Below are 16,171 nucleotides of genomic sequence, written 5' to 3'. Positions count from 1 at the left end.
CTATCACTGACAGCTTGGATGTTGAAAGCTTGATCTTACAACCACTCAATCTTTCATCCAACATATCCCAGGTTCTTATAGCTTCACGTAAACCTTCCACAAAAAAGAACTATGCTTCCAAGTGGAAGAGATACACTTTGTGGTGCAAGCAAAACGACATCAATCCTTTCATTTGCCCTACAGATTCTTTACTAGACTACTTGTACCATCTTTCAGAATCTGGTCTCCAGACTTCATCTGTAAGAGTGCATTTAAGTGCAATTTCAGCTTACCATACACAGGTAGCAGATGCACCTATCTCTACACAACCTCTAGTTAGCAGGTTTATGAGAGGTTTAACTCACCTCAAACCACCAATTAGACACCCAGTCACACAATGGGATCTAAATTTGGTTTTATCAAGACTCATGCGTTCTCCTTTTGAACCCATAGATTCCTGTGATCTAAAATTCCTTACATGGAAGACCATCTTCCTCATAGCCATTACGTCAGCTAGAAGGGTTAGTGAGTTACAAGCACTTGTCACATATGAACCTTACACTAAGTTCTTACATGACAGGGTGGTTCTCCGTACTCATCCTAAATTCCTCCCTAAGGTAGTCACGGAATTCCACTTAAACCAATCAATAGTTTTACCCACATTCTTTCCACGGCCTCACTCTCACCAGGGAGAGAGGGCCTTGCACACCTTGGATTGCAAGCGTACTCTCTCTTTCTACTTAAACCGCACTGCAGTTCACAGGAAATCCAATCAACTCTTTGTTTCCTATGACCCAAACAAACCAGGTGAAGCAGTGGGTAAACATACTCTATCCAACTGGTTAGCAGATTGCATACAATTTTGCTATGAAAAAGCAGGCCTTCCTCTCCAAGGGCGAGTAAAAGCACATGCAGTAAGAGCAATGTCAACTTCAGTTGCACACTATCGTTCAGTGCCAATACTTGACATATGTAAAGCAGCAACATGGAGTTCTCTTCACACCTTTGCAGCTCATTACTGTTTGGACAAGCAAGGAAGACAAGATTCAGCTTACGGACAATCTGTCTTAAAGAACTTGTTTCCAGTTTAAACCCAACTCCTACTACATCCACTGTTATGGCATCCTCGGCTGACTCATTTCAATAACAACATTCCATCACAAAATGACTCAGCCTCTAGCTTGCTAATCACCCATATGTGAGGACTAGCATCCTGCTTGTCCTGGGATAAAGCAAAATTGCTTACCTTGTAATAGGTGTTATCCCAGGACAGCAGGATGTAGTCCTCACAGAACCCACCTGCCACCCCGCGGAGTTGGGCCTTCTATTTTTATTATTCTTTTTTGCTAAAGCTTTTGCTACATACTAGACTGAAGAGAGACACCTGTGGCAGAGAATATCATAGCATGCTGGGCATGCTCAGTGGCCTCACTGGGCCAGTCAAAAGTTTCTAGAAACTTTGACAGAAAGTTTTCCCGCCTGGGCTCCGTTCAGTGACGTCACCCATATGTGAGGACTACATCCTGCTGTCCTGGGATAACACCTATTACAAGGTAAGCAATTTTGCTGTATCCACACATCAACCAAACAAAAACATATTAGTGGTATAATATGGGACAAGTACAGAAAAACGCTGAGGGAAAAGGTACTACACAACTGAAAAAGAGATGTATATGGGCTATATGGTCTTTATCTGTCTTCATGATTTTTATCTCTGCATATACAAATTAAAAAAAAAATCATTTTTGTCTGATTACTAAAGATATGTTTTACAAAAAATATATACAAATCATTTACAAACTTTTAATTATATATTTGCTGTAAACATAAGCAGTGTTTCACTATTGATAGCTGTCTCCAGGAAAGATTTTACACACAACTCTATCCAATATCAATTTACAAAATAATTTTTTTACAATAATAATAATGAGAGCACTGGCACACACAAAAAAGTCTTGCTTTCAAACAATTTGTATTGAAGCTTTCAAAAAATGCCAAAAAGAGGTCATTAATGCCCTGATCGGACTCTACCTTCATGGGCAGCCCCCAACAGCTGAACAAAGATATCAAACGCTTCACAAACTTGCAGGTCGTGAAATTGTCAGATATAGTTTGTCAAAGTAATGATGGAATGCAAACCATGCTGTACAGCAATTTGTACAGCTATCTGTGGTAGCAAGCTTTGCGTACTGATTGGATTCTAGATGCTATGGCACAGCCAAGAGGATACAGGGGTGACTCTTCTTAGACTTTTCCCCCTCCTGAGACTAATTTGTGTTCTGTTTCAGGTTCCATGGTCAAATCCAATTTTCTCCCAGAAGCGCACTCATAAATTAGCTAAATTCAGAGTCTCCAACACTTTATGACCTTGCCCAAATCGCACCTCAAGTGGCCAACCTTGAAGAGCAAGTGTCCAGAAAGCGATTTTGCTGTAGGAGACTTGACCGGCTTTGCTTCAGTCCCTGGCTAAAAAGTTTAGAGACTGGAGACACGCCTCTACTTTTAGTTGTTTCCTTGCACATAACTCCCGAAGGGCTGAAAAGCCAATTCTGTCATTAACAAGGATTTCTCGCACTCAGAATATTTCTTTTCCACTTTGTTAGAGTTTGCTGGTGTATGCCACGATTCTATAGTTGTTTTCAGGTATCTAGTACAAGACAGTACCTATGCACACTGGAATAAAGGCTACTTCCAGGGCAAACACCTTGCTGCTCTCTGGATAAGCTAGGTAAGAGTTTCGCCTAGAATTCACTTCACTCAACATTCGCTGCTTGCTGCTCAGATCCCCACTGCCAATGTTTCTGTTCTCTTCTTTTTGGGACGTAGTCCCTCAAATGACTTCATATCCTAACTATTGCATGACTTCCTATACCACTGACCTTTAGAGAGGGACCGTTTAGCCCCAGCTCCCTGCAACTGGGCCAAAATATGATCAATCTGTCTCAAGTGCTCCTGGAAGTTAGTATTCTTAATTAGGATGATATCCAGGTATCCCAAAGTACCTCGAGCATCCAGTCTTATGCAGGTTATTCACCATTTTCTTGAACCCCAAGATGGATTCGTTTAGAGTTAGTATCTTCTGAGCTGGAATTGCCTAAACAGTTCTAACATTGTTGGCCTAGACTTCATATGTCTCACTTTCGCCAATCTTCCTTGGTGGCAGGAGACAATGGTTTTCCAGTTGTACTGGAGAAGCCTGGTCATCATAAAGCCAACAAATTGTAAAGTGATCAGGCCTTTGGGCAAGGTTTTGCAACACTTAAGTGGGTCTTCTTCCTTTAAGGCAATTTAGCTGATGAGTTTAAAGAGTGCTTGTTCTATATTAAAAGGACAATCTGGAATAACTTGCCAGGTATGGTCAAAGTTGAGCTCTCTTTGTTAAAATTTAGGAAAGTAATTAAGGCTTTCTTTTAAGAACAAGCCTTTTCTAGGGTGTTTGAATGAATTCATATTGACTGATGATTTTGTTAGATTCTATGCGAAGTACACACATCTTCACATTCATTTATTTTAAGGAGGTTGGGGATGACAGTTAAGAAAAAGAGCAGAGATTATAAATAGCTATGGGGGAATTTAACTTGGGGCCATTTTTTCTCTCAAATGGACTAAACTTGGTGTAATGGGTTTTTACCAGATAGCAACAGGAAGATGGCTGACTATTTTTCATGGCTGTTTTTTTTTTGTAGATTTTGTTTTGGAATGTACGTATGTATATGTTCTATGATTATGAACGTTTTATTGTAAACTACTTAGAAATGATGACTGATGATCAAGACAATTTTTAAATAAATAAAATATACGACTGGGTTCATAGGTAAGTTAACTGTGATTGGGGGAATTTATCTCCATGTCAGGGAATGATTCACTGACGAAGGGACCTAAGGGTCCTTTCCCCCTTAGTATGATTCTCTTTGGACCAGTATTAGCCCTCCTCAGGGACAGTTCTGTCTCAGAAATCTTCCCACAAGGTGTGGCACCAATGGACAACCCAGACTCACGAAATCTGGTTAGGGTGAAAAAAATCCAATTTGTCTATTTGGTTGACCCTTGGCAATTCTAGCCTTGAGGGGGCAATTCTGCACTGTGTCACGGATAGGTACTTCAGTGCATATCACCTTTCATACCCATGGGGCCACCTGGCTGGAGTCAAGGGACTCCATCAGAAATACCTATAGGATCGCCCTCAAGTCGACTCCAGAAGACATCATTCACAAGGTCCACATAGGCTCCCTGCCTTATGAGGTAGTCTGCACCCAAATGCAGTAGTGAATCTTGACCCTGGATGATAGAGAATTTGTTTAAAGTTTTCCCCACCTAACTTAAATACAAGGTTGCAGGCTACAACTAATAGTTCAGTTTCTGGACCCGGTATCTCTACCAGTGTATTACTGTATTTCACTGCATCCAGTTCCCTTTTATCTTTTATTTTGCGAAAAGGATTCGCTAATAACGGAGTTTGTTCTGTATGTCTGTTAGCTGGACAAACACAGAAGTGGTTTCTCCACTTTGGTGGGTCTCTCTCAGCTTCTTGGGTGTTACATGTGGTCTGTCACACCCAAGTCCACCTGGATTAACAGATGGACTTACCTCCTGTGCTCCTGAGTCTGCTTTGCTCTGGTCATTCGGAAGTGGGACTGATTGAAACATATCTCCAGTCAAATCAGTATCCAGGACAATGCTGAGTATGGCCTCCTTTTTCAAAAGGATAACATTGCATTATTATCCTCCTCCTCCTTAGCTCAGTATTCCTGAGCATTAGTAGAGTGAGATCTGCTGATCTCTGGAAATTATTCTGAGTAGTATCTTTCTGTTCTATGGCATAGGAACTATAGGTCCCCTTCCCCCTTTGAACAACTCTTCTGTACAGGAAAGGGTATCTGACCTGTGTTCACATAACCTCATTTAGTTAATCAAGAATGGGGACAGCTTCATGAGGAGTTCACTCCCAATAAGAAATTCTTCTCCAGGGCTCTTTGTGACTAGAATTGGGTGCTTTGCTTTCCTCTTCCCTAACTGAATTGTGAACCAGACCTTATCTCTAATCTCCACAGGCATTCCTACATAGGGCCCTAGGGCCAAATCTTATGGGACTACCCTCAGAGCAAACCTCCTTTTTAAGGAAGCAGAGAACTTGTTAAGCAAGCTCTGAGTGGTTATGGTGACCTCAGAACCTGTATTCAAGAGACCCTCATAACTGAATGCATCTTGTATTCTGATGGGGATCATACACTGGAATCCTGGAGGTTCCCTTTCCTTAAAACATATTTATGCTTCCGGACGGGGTCCACATCCAAAACGGGGGTAGCGCTGTCATGTAACAGGGTGTCCCCTAGTGTTGCAGAGGCAGCAGCATCTACAGATTCCAGTAGGGGAGATTCATTTGCACTGGTGGTAGATACCTGGGAAGTAAAAACAGGATTATTTAGTCATTGTGTGCTGGTAGAGGGCTCAAAGGAATTGTTGTCTGCCTTGTGGATACCAGGCCCTATACTGTTCTTGGGGTCCCAAGACTTTTTTGGATTTTCCTGGGGCCCTCTCTCAGGTGTCACCAGTGTTGTCTCCCAGTAGTCACTGAGACTCTGGGGATCCTGCAGATCACCTGAGCTGGTGTCTTGGTTTTTCACTGACTCAGTGGATTCCTCCTTGGGAGACATTCTAGGCCTGTCAGATGTGGAATAAGAAGAGACAGCATTGACTTTAAAGCATATATCTGGACTCTGAATCAAAGTGAATTACCTGGTTGCTATTCTCTGAATCGGTATGACTCCTGTGTTTGGTTTGCCCTTGTAGTAAGTTTCATAGAGCCTCTCCACTTCCTCTATTAGGGATACTAAGCTTGCTCCTTGTAGGCAGCTAGGAGAGTTCTGTACTGAATAGGAAGAGCCCCATTGAAAAGATTTTCTAAGATCATGCAAGCCTATTTCATTTGAACCAATGGCATCATAGATAAGTCTGTTTTCTCTTGTGCCTAAGTTTCTCACAGGACAAGCAGGATGGTTGTCCTCACAAATGGGTGACATCGAGGATGGAGCCCAACCACGGAAAACTTCTGTCAGAGTTTCTGGAACTTTGACTGGCCCCTACTGGGCATGCCCAGCACTGCACTACCCCTGCAGCCAGCAGGGGTCCCCCTTCAGTCTTCTTTTTTCCGCGCAGCAGTAGCCACGCGGTTAAGGAGCTCTTACCACATTCCTGACAGGAAATTCTTCTTGAACTTCTTTGAAGTAAAATATGCCCCACAGGGGTCCCCCCTCTATCTAAATGTAGCCCGCGGCGTTTCGGTAAGTTTTTCGCCTTCGCGGCCTGCTGCCCGTCGACCGTCCCGCGGCTAAATTTTTGGTCAATGGCCATGGCGTCGGGGTTCCGTCGGTGCCCAGATTGTACGCGCACCATGTCTATCACAGACCCTCACAGAGTCTGTGTATTGTGCTTAGGAAGTGAGCATGATGTCCTGACTTGCACCAAATGTGCCCTTATGACACCAAAAGGTCGCAAAACCAGAATGGAGAAGATGGGACTCCTTTTCCATGCTCACACTCCGACGCCGTCCATCGTATCGACGTCCTTGGAACCGGCACCGTCGAAGTCCTTCCATCGTCGGCAACCTCCCGGTGACCATCTGCCATCGATGTCTCCACGGCCATCGACTCCCGTCCCTTCCCCCGAGGATCGTGGGGATCGGAGGGAGAAGCATCGTCATCGACATCGCAAGTCTCGGACCGTCGAGGAATCGAAGTCATCGACCTCGGTACCGTCCGAGCCTCCACCGAAGAAGTCTCGATCAGAAGCGGCACCGTCCACTTCTCTTTCTGAGATATTGAGGCAACCCTCACCCCATCGGGGTTTGGGAGCCGCGATTCCACCGGTGACGGTGGTCCTCCGGCTCAGCCTCAGCCTCCCTCTTCCACAGAGCCGGGTATTGTTACCCCAGGTCTCCGGGAAGAACTGGACCGGCTGGTCCAGGAGGCCATCGACAAGGCGATGCAACAGTTCCAGACTCCTTCGGTACCGACTCCGCCACCGAGAGTGGAACCAGTCATTGACCCGATTCCAGCAGCGCTGGCACCGCTGCTTGCCCGGATGGAAGTGCTCATGACTGCCCTTCCACCGGTGATACCCGGGTCACCGACAGCACCGGTGCACTCCCCGATGCCAACTTCATCGGGTGCAGAAACACCGTATCGAATTCCTCCTTCGGGAGTAGTTCCATCGGTGCCGTGTCGTCCCTCGCCACCGATACATTCCTCCAGGGCGATACGCACATCGGCTCCATCGATGCCTTCAATGCCGGCACCGATGCCTCCAAGGGTATTTTCGATGCCCCCGGTGGTTCCTTCGGGTTTCTCGGAGCCTCAGCCAGGGCCTTCAGGTATCCAACCCCCTCGAGGTCCTACAGGTCAGCAGCCTGATCCTTATGACTCCTGGGGTGATGATTCTTCTACGGATACCGATGATTTACCTTCACTACCCTCTCCTGCTGAAAGCAGAAAACGTTCTCCTCCCGAGGACCTCTCTTTCACCAATTTTGTGAAGGAAATGTCAGACTTGGTCCCTTTTCTGCTTCAGTCAGAGCAAGATGACAGGCACCAAATGATGGAGTTACTCCAATTTATAGATGCCCCAAAAGTCATCACTTCCATTCCAATTCATCAGGTTTTTCTGGACCTTCTAAAAAAGAATTGGGAAACTCCTGGATCTGTTGCTCCAGTGAACAAAAAAGCTGACTCTACTTACCTTGTACAGTCAGCACCTGGTTTTCAAAAACCTCAGCTAGACCACCACTCTGTTGTGGTAGAGTCAGCACAAAAGAAAGCTAAAAGAATGAAGCCATACTCATCCATACCTCCTACTAAGGAGAACAAGTTCTTAGATAGTATAGGCAGAAAAGTTTACCAAGGGGCCATGCTTATTTCTAAAATAGCTTCTTATCAGCTGTATATGACCCAATACAACAGGGTCATTTTTAAGCAGATACAAGAATTTTCAGATACTTTACCAGAACAATTCCAACAACACCTTCAAACCCTTGTACTCAAAGGTTTTGAAGCTGGAAAGCATGAGATACAAACATCTTATGACATCTTCGATGCTTCCACTAGACTGTCTGCTACAGCCATCTCGGCAAGACGCTGGGCTTGGCTAAAGTCTTCTGACCTTCACCCGGAGGTTCAGGACAGGCTCTCCGACCTGCCCTGTTTAGGGGATAATTTGTTTGGTGAGCAAATTCAACAAATAGTTGCTGAATTAAAGGATCATCATGAGACCCTTAAGCAGCTCTCATCGATTCCTTCTGACTTCCCTTCTAAACAACCATTTAAGAAGGACCCTAAAAAGTCATTCTTCCGTCCACGGAAGTATTATCCCCCACACATCAAGTCCAGGTCAACGAGGCCGCATCAAAAGCCTCAGCCTCGTCAACCTCGAAAGCAAAAGCCCACAACAGCTCCGCAACCAGGCCCTGCGTCGGGGTTTTGACTTTCAATTAGAGAGCAGATGCCTAATCCCTCTACCAAACATACCAGTAGGAGGTCGACTAAGCCACTTTACAGAAAAATGGCATCACATCACCACAGATTATTGGGTGCTAGCGATAATTGCACAGGGTTACCATCTAAACTTTCTAACTCTTCCTGCGGACTCTCCACCTCTGCAAGCGTGGAGACTTACCGACCACTCTGCTTTTCTAGAGCAGGAAGTTTCTCTTCTCCTCCAGTCCAACGCTATAGAACCCGTTCCTCTGTCCCAACAAGGCTTAGGGTTCTATTCCAGGTACTTTCTGATCCCAAAAAAGTCAGGAGGACTTTGACTAATCCTGGATCTACGGGCCCTCAACAAGTACCTTCACAAAGAAAAGTTCAAGATGGTAACCCTGGGCTCGCTTCTCCCTCTGCTGCAAAGAGAAGACTGGCTCTGCTCTCTAGACGTCAAGGACGCTTATACCCACATTGCGATAACTCAATCTCATCGCAAATACCTCCGGTTTCTAGTAGGCCAAAACCACTATCAATACAGAGTGCTCCCATTTGGTCTAGCATCCGCACCGCGAGTTTTCACCAAATGTCTCGTGGTTGCAGCGTTCCTCAGGAAGGAAGGCGTCCATGTCTACCCCTACTTGGACGATTGGTTGATCAGGGCCCCAACCCAGCAAATTGCTCGGTCTTCCCTGACAATTCGAACTCTAATTTCCCTGGGATTTCTTGTCAACTACGAGAAATCCTACTTACTCCCATCTCAAACCTTATCCTTCATTGGAGCAGACTTGGACACCTTACAGGCAAAGGCCTTCCTTCCTCATCAATGTGTCCAAACCCTGTTGTCCCTAGCTTGCCAGTCTCAACCCACAGCAATAGCTCGCCAATTCCTCATTCTACTGGGACACATGGCCTCTTCAGTTTATGTGACTCAAATGGCCCGTCTAGCCATGAGAGTCATGCAGTGGACTCTGAAATCACAATGGATTCAAGCCACACAGCCTCTGTCGACCATTGTTCGCATCACCGATGCTCTCCATCTGTCTCTTGCCTGGTGGACAAATCAATCCAACCTCCTCCAAGGCTTACCCTTTCATCCACCAGATCCTCAAATAATCCTCACCACCGACGCTTCCAATGTCAGCTGGGGAGCCCACGTAAACAATTTACAAACTCAAGGATTCTGGTCTCTAGAGGAAGCCAAACACCAGATAAATTTCCTAAAGCTTCGGGCAATCCGATACGCTCTCCGAGCTTTTCAAGATTGCTTATCAAATCACATAATCTTGATTCAGACGGACAATCAGGTGGCCATGTGGTACATCAACAAGCAGGGAGGCAAAGGCTCCTTCCTTCTCTGTCAGGAAACTGCACAGATTTGGGCAGAAGCCCTCTCCCGTTCGTTGTATCTCAGGGCCACCTACTTGCCGGGGGTAGAAAATGTCTTGGCAGACCGGCTGAGCCGTGTCTTCCAACCACACGAGTGGTCACTCAATCCCTTGGTAGCGACCTCTCTCTTCCAGAAATGGGGTTATCCCCACATAGACCTCTTTGCGTCCCCTCAGAACCACAAAGTGGCCAATTACTGCTCTCTCATTCAGACTCAGCACTCTCGGCCCAGGGATGCATTCTCCCTCCCGTGGTCAAACGGTCTGCTTTATGCATTCCCTCCACTTCATCTTCTATCGAAGACTCTTGTGAAGCTACGTCAGGACAAGGGAACCATGATCCTGATCGCACCTCACTGGCCACGCCAAGTGTGGTTTCCCATACTCCAGGATCTCTCCATCCGCAGACACATTCCCTTGGGAAAGGACCCGCATCTGATCACTCAAAACGACGGATGCCTCCTCCATCCCAATCTCCAAGCCTTGTCCCTGACGGCATGGATGTTGAAAGGTTAGTCCTTCAACCACTTAACCTATCGGATTCAGTTTCTCGTGTCCTCATCGCTTCACGAAAGCCTTCCACAAGAAAATCTTACTCCTATAAATGGAAAAGGTACACATCATGGTGCACTTCTCAGTCCCTTGATCCCCTTTCCTGTCCAATTCCTAAATTTTTGGACTATCTTTGGCATTTGTCAGAATCAGGTCTAAAGACCTCTTCCATTAGAATGCATGTCAGTGCGGTAGCCGCCTTCCATAAAGGTATCGGGGGTGTCCCTATTTCAGTACAACCCCTTGTAACACGCTTTCTTAAAGGCTTGCTCCATTTGAAGCCACCTTTACGTCCTCCGGCCCCATCTTGGGACCTTAATCTGGTTCTTGGTCGCATTATGAAAACACCCTTCGAACCTCTTCACTCCTGTGACCTTAAATATCTCACATGGAAAGTGATTTTCCTTTTGCCTATCACTTCAGCTCGCAGGGTTAGTGAGTTACAGGCCCTAGTTACCTACCCGCCTTACACTAAACTCCTGCAGGACCGGGCGGTACTCCGCACTCACCCTAAATTCTTACCTAAGGTAGTTTCGGAATTTCATATTAATCAATCCATCATACTACCTATTTTCTTTCCCAGGCCCCACTCCAACTCCGGGGAACAGACTCTGCATACCCTCGACTGTAAACGTGCTCTAGCTTTCTATCTAGACCGTACAGTTGCCCACAGAAAGAGTACTCAATTATTTGTCTCTTTCCATCCTAACAAGTTAGGGCAACCCTTGGGTAAGCAGGCTCTGTCCTCCTGGTTGGCGGACTGCATCTCTTTCTGCTATCAGCAAGCAGGCATTCCCTTTCAAAACCGTGTTAAGGCACACTCTGTGAGGGCCATGGCGACTTCAGTAGCTCACCTTCGATCGGTGCCGCTTCCTGACATCTGCAAGGCTGCTACCTGGAGTTCTCTCCATACATTTGCAGCCCACTACTGTTTGGACAAAGCTGGAAGACAGGATTCCATCTTCGGCCAATCTGTCTTGCGTAACCTTTTTCCAACTTGACGTACCAACACCCTTCCGCCTACCCGGTGGGGTGTGGATGTCCTCTACCAAATTCCACCCCAGTTGTTGTGCCTGTTGCACGCCGTTGGGTACTTTTGGTGCACGTTCGGACATCCTCAGCTCGGTACTCACCCATTTGTGAGGACAACCATCCTGCTTGTCCTGTGAGAAAGCAAATGTTGCTTACCTGATGTAACAGGTGTTCTCACAGGACAGCAGGATGTTAGTCCTCACGAAACCCGCCCGCCACCCCGCGGTGTTGGGTTCGTTTTCTTATTTTATTTTTCGGCACTGCCTGTAGCTTTGAAACAAGACTGAAGGGGGACCCCTGCTGGCTGCAGGGTTAGTGCCGTGCTGGGCATGCCCAGTAGGGGCCAGTCAAAGTTCCAGAAACTTTGACAGAAGTTTTCCGTGGTTGGGATCCATCCTCGATGTCACCCATTTGTGAGGACTAACATTCTGCTGTCCTGTGAGAACACCTGTTACATCAGGTAAGCAACATTTGCTATCCCCAGGCTATCCTCTTCACTACAGGTCATTCTATGGGCTGCTTCCCTGGTACAGAGAGCATTTTCATAAGCACTGTGAAATGCTTTGTGAGCACAGCTTCAAATGCTACGAAATTCCCTTTAATATCCTTGTGTATGTTAGAAATATCCCTCTGAGCTTCCTTGCTAAAATTCCCAAAGGGAAAGGTAATTGTCTCTCTCAGAATTAATGTCCAGGAGGTCAAATATATTCTGAAGCTTTACTAGATGCTGTACTGTGACCCAAGCCATGCTTAAATGGGATAAAGGTCTTAAGTCACTGAACTAAATTTGTGTGCACCACAGCATGCACTAGTGGCAGCTGCTAGGATGGCAATCTAGGTGGTGGGTTCCAATCCTGGCTCCTAGCTATCTCCTTTTGGTACTCCAGCCTGCCCCCTTATCCATAATTCAGAGAGGTGCAGCACCCTGGTAGTCTACCTCTGGGAGGGGCATTCTTCTCTCCCTACTCCCACTTTCCAGAGAAGGGGAGGGCAACTTCCTGCTGTTTTTCTATTCAAGGAGCTTGGCATCTGATCTCCCAGCATTTCTATGAGACTCTGCCTTCCTTCCACTCTGTTTACAGAGTGGTTCAGAATAATACTTATCTCCCTCTGTCATTTGGGGGCATGGTGCTTGCCCCAGCCTGGCTGGCAAGGGGGGAAAACCCCTGCAAGTTCATTTCTGTCGTACCTCTGTTTAGCTAGTCTGATTGAATCTCTGCTACCTGCTGTACTAACAGATTGAATACCTCTATATATGCTTCTGCTTTATCTTTCCTTCTGCCACCTTCCTGGCTTGTTTAGCTTAGTCATTTGCTTGTCTTTTAATTGTTCATCAAATGATTTAACTTTAAGCCATAAACTCTTTATTACTTTGGCAAGCTGATGCCTTCATTTTTCTGGATAGTGTAAGATTCTAACAATTCTTTCTTTTCTGCTTTAAAGTGGCTAGCTTCTCTTTCTAGCTCAGGCAAATTTATATGAATGGGGGATGTCATATCTGAGGGTGGGTGTGTCCTAATAATAGACATTCTCGATGGTACCTCCATAATGTAAGCAATATAAAGGTAGCATAGCCAGGTGCCTGCTTTCCTTCCCCCTTCTCTTATTGGGACTGGCAATGCTACAGACAATCACCACTTATTTCACTTTTCTATATGACCTGATCAGCCCAGGAATTCACACCTGTTTATCTTAGAAGAGAGAGCTTTTATTGTAAGGCATAGGTTACCAAAGTAATACTAACAGCATAGCAATCTTGGAAACTTATAATAAATCCTTAACCTAGAATACACGTCGGATACTTAGCTTAGCATATATGAATAAATAAGAAGAAATATAACACATCACCTTGCCTGCAACTTGCTCATACTTAAAATAGTTCTAACTTGCGAGCCCTTAGATAATAAGCCAGGAATTAACCCATTCTCACCACTTTGAAGATCCCTTGCTCTGAACTGTGAGAGAAGCTGAATATGGTCTCTCTTTGAAGCAAGCTGCTTTGAAACGAGACTTGAAGGGGAACCCCATGTGATCACAGGATTGGTGGCATGCTGGGCATGCTCAGTGTGCCAGTCAAAGTTCTAGAAACTTTGATAAAAGTGTTCGATGACAGGGCTGCATCTGATGATGTCACCCATCTATGAAGACTAACATTGTGCTGTCCTGGGAGAACACCTGTTACAGGTAAGCAATTCTGGTTTTTCTTTGAGAATAAGCAGGATATGAAATCCTCACAAGTAGGTGGCATCAACCAACAGAGCATAGCCATTGAACTTTACTTCATTGCTTCTAGATTTTGGTATGCTCTACTGAGTGTTTACACCATCCCACATCACAGACATCATATGGTTTCCCCCTCAGTTCTTGTTTTTCTACAAAGCCCAGTGGTCACGTTATTTTCTCTCGGGAGAAAGTGAAAAAATTCAGCATGTTTTTCATCACAGTATTTTCACCCCTCTTTGGTTCACAAGGTACGTTTATCAATTGTGTTCAAGATTTCTTGAATTTTTCTTTGGTTGCCATGTGCATCGGTTTTGTGCACTGTGTGGCATCAGTTGGGTTTCTTAAAATAGAGTTGTTTGATTTCGCCTCAATGATGATATGCCAATGTCCTCAAGAGTGTCAGTGGCTTCAACAAGTTCCCGCAATGCAGATGCATTATGTCTATCACAAATTCCCATGATAGATGTGTGCTATGCATTTTGTCTACGTATTCCACATGCAGGAAGATGACTCTCAGAGGACATCATTACCACTCATGGGACAGCTCTTTGGGAAAAGTAAGTTTGGCCTATTGGTATCTAAGGCATTGACATCAACACTGAAGGGTCCAGGAGCTGCACTGAACACTGACAGTGCATCAGCACTGAGGAAGCATAGCTTTCCCGTGACTTAGAGCAATTCTGTAGGCCAGAGAGACAGTCATTCAGCTCCCTCTTTTCTGTTTCATCGGTTCTGGCATTGAGGAATACAGATACCAGGCATCAGGCAAAGACTAAGAAACTAGCATCCATCCCAAACTGTTTGCTTTGGGGGTGGGGAGATACTGGCTGTATCTACAGAAAGAACAGTTGTACCTCACATTAATTTTAGGAATTGGAACAGCCTTCAACAGCTCAGATATCAGCCACTGATCTTCCTCAGGTGTTCCAGGAAGAAATATTGGCATCAGCAGCTTTTGAGGAGGAATTGAAAAGAAGGATCCATGTAGCATTGGATCACAGAATTGCAAGCATTGGGGCATCATCATCGCCTTGTAATCTTCAGTTTACAAAGTAGCCTTGTAAACTGTGGTTCAGCTTCTGCTGGAGACTCTTATGGCATCTGGAAAAAGGACTCCAATGTTGATTCCTGGAGAGGCACTGGCATCAAGAATGCTGAACTTGGTGTCAATTTCCAGTGCATCAGGAGAGGAAGCTTCCTGAACGCACTTAAGTTTATCAGGGGTTTAGACCCCAACAAACAAGATGTATCTTCACAGAGACCCTGTCTTCTAGCAAGATGCACACGTGGATCACACTACCAAACTTTGATTCTGACTCAGAGTCTGAGTATTCTAGGTCAGAGATTGATTTTGGGGTGTGCAACCTATGCAGTTGCACAAAGCATCAAGGACTAGGGCAGCCAGCATCTGCTCTCAATGTGGTTGGTTGGATGTAGATTTGCTGGGGACCCTGCCCAATAGGGGACAACATTATTACTGCCTTTTTCTGCTCCGTGGAGCCAAACAGTTGCTACGGGACTGAATGTCTGCTGCCATGCCACCACCCTCTGCCCCCCCACCCCCACTCACCTTAGCTCTGCTGGCAGGAGAGTGAATCCAGCAGCCTGATGCTAACCTTTCTTCCTGCCCAGTTCAGTTTTAAGATCACCTGTTTGAACTGTGTGGGCAAGGAGCTGGCGATAGGAGAAGGTTAGAAGTGGGGAGGTGTAGGGTAAGACTGGGAGAACTGGAGAGAAAGAAGGAGGGATGAAATATGAGTCTGATTATTTCTGTTTCTAGTTTATAGTAACATATTCTGTATTTAGTTAAGTTCTGTCTATGTTCAAGGTATGTGACTAAGGTGAGGGGTTTTGCTAGCATGTGGGTTCTGTGTAGCGATCTGCAATAGTGCAGCTTGTTCTGTTTCCCAGCAGGCTGTGTATTGTTTTGCTATAGCCTGGTGTAGATTTGTAGTGTTTCGTGCTGTTATGGTGTGATGGATTTGTTATGTAGGTCCTAACTGAATTTTGGTAGGTCTGTGTTACTTCACAAAGTGGCTGATAGTGGAGGGAGTTGCTTTTACTGAGAACACCAGAATTTACCTTTTTTGTATGCTGAATTGTAAGGGAAAACCTAGTTCTACTCTGCAAATACTGTTGGGGGTGTTTCTGTGGCTATAATGTATATTTGTAGAACTTGAGGTAAAAGATTTATATTGGAGGTCTGTCTGATCTTGTATACACCCCAGATTTCGGGTGGGTATATAAACGGTTGCCGGTATATAAAATTAAATAAATAAATAAATTTCACTTTCAGTCTTCCAGAGAAAGGGAATGGGGGGATCTGGTGACACTAATAGTGGGAGGGTGAGGAAACTGAGAGCCCTGGAAGCTGAATGTGGTGGTATTTTTCACTGGGGGTAGTGGAAGTTATGCTAATTTTAATTTTCACTCAAAGCGCTAGTTCACCTAGAGCCAGCCCTGTTTCTTGGAGTGCAGCGTCTCCACGGGAAAGGAGAAAGCCTCTTCCGGGAGACCTCTCCTTTG

The 16,171-nt window shown here is 45.4% G+C and overlaps 1 protein-coding gene across 1 annotated transcript in view; it reads left to right on the top strand.

Annotated features, from left to right (window-relative positions):
- The window catches only part of FNDC3A (fibronectin type III domain containing 3A), a 1,040,529-nt gene that overhangs the window by 667,910 nt on the left and 356,448 nt on the right, over nucleotides 1-16,171 (top strand).

The sequence above is a fragment of the Rhinatrema bivittatum genome, chromosome 5 (genome assembly GCF_901001135.1).
Source record: "Rhinatrema bivittatum chromosome 5, aRhiBiv1.1, whole genome shotgun sequence".
NCBI classification, from domain to species: domain Eukaryota; kingdom Metazoa; phylum Chordata; class Amphibia; order Gymnophiona; family Rhinatrematidae; genus Rhinatrema; species Rhinatrema bivittatum.
The sequence above is the reverse complement of the archived record's forward strand: the minus strand, read 5'-3'. Positions and strand labels throughout refer to the sequence as shown.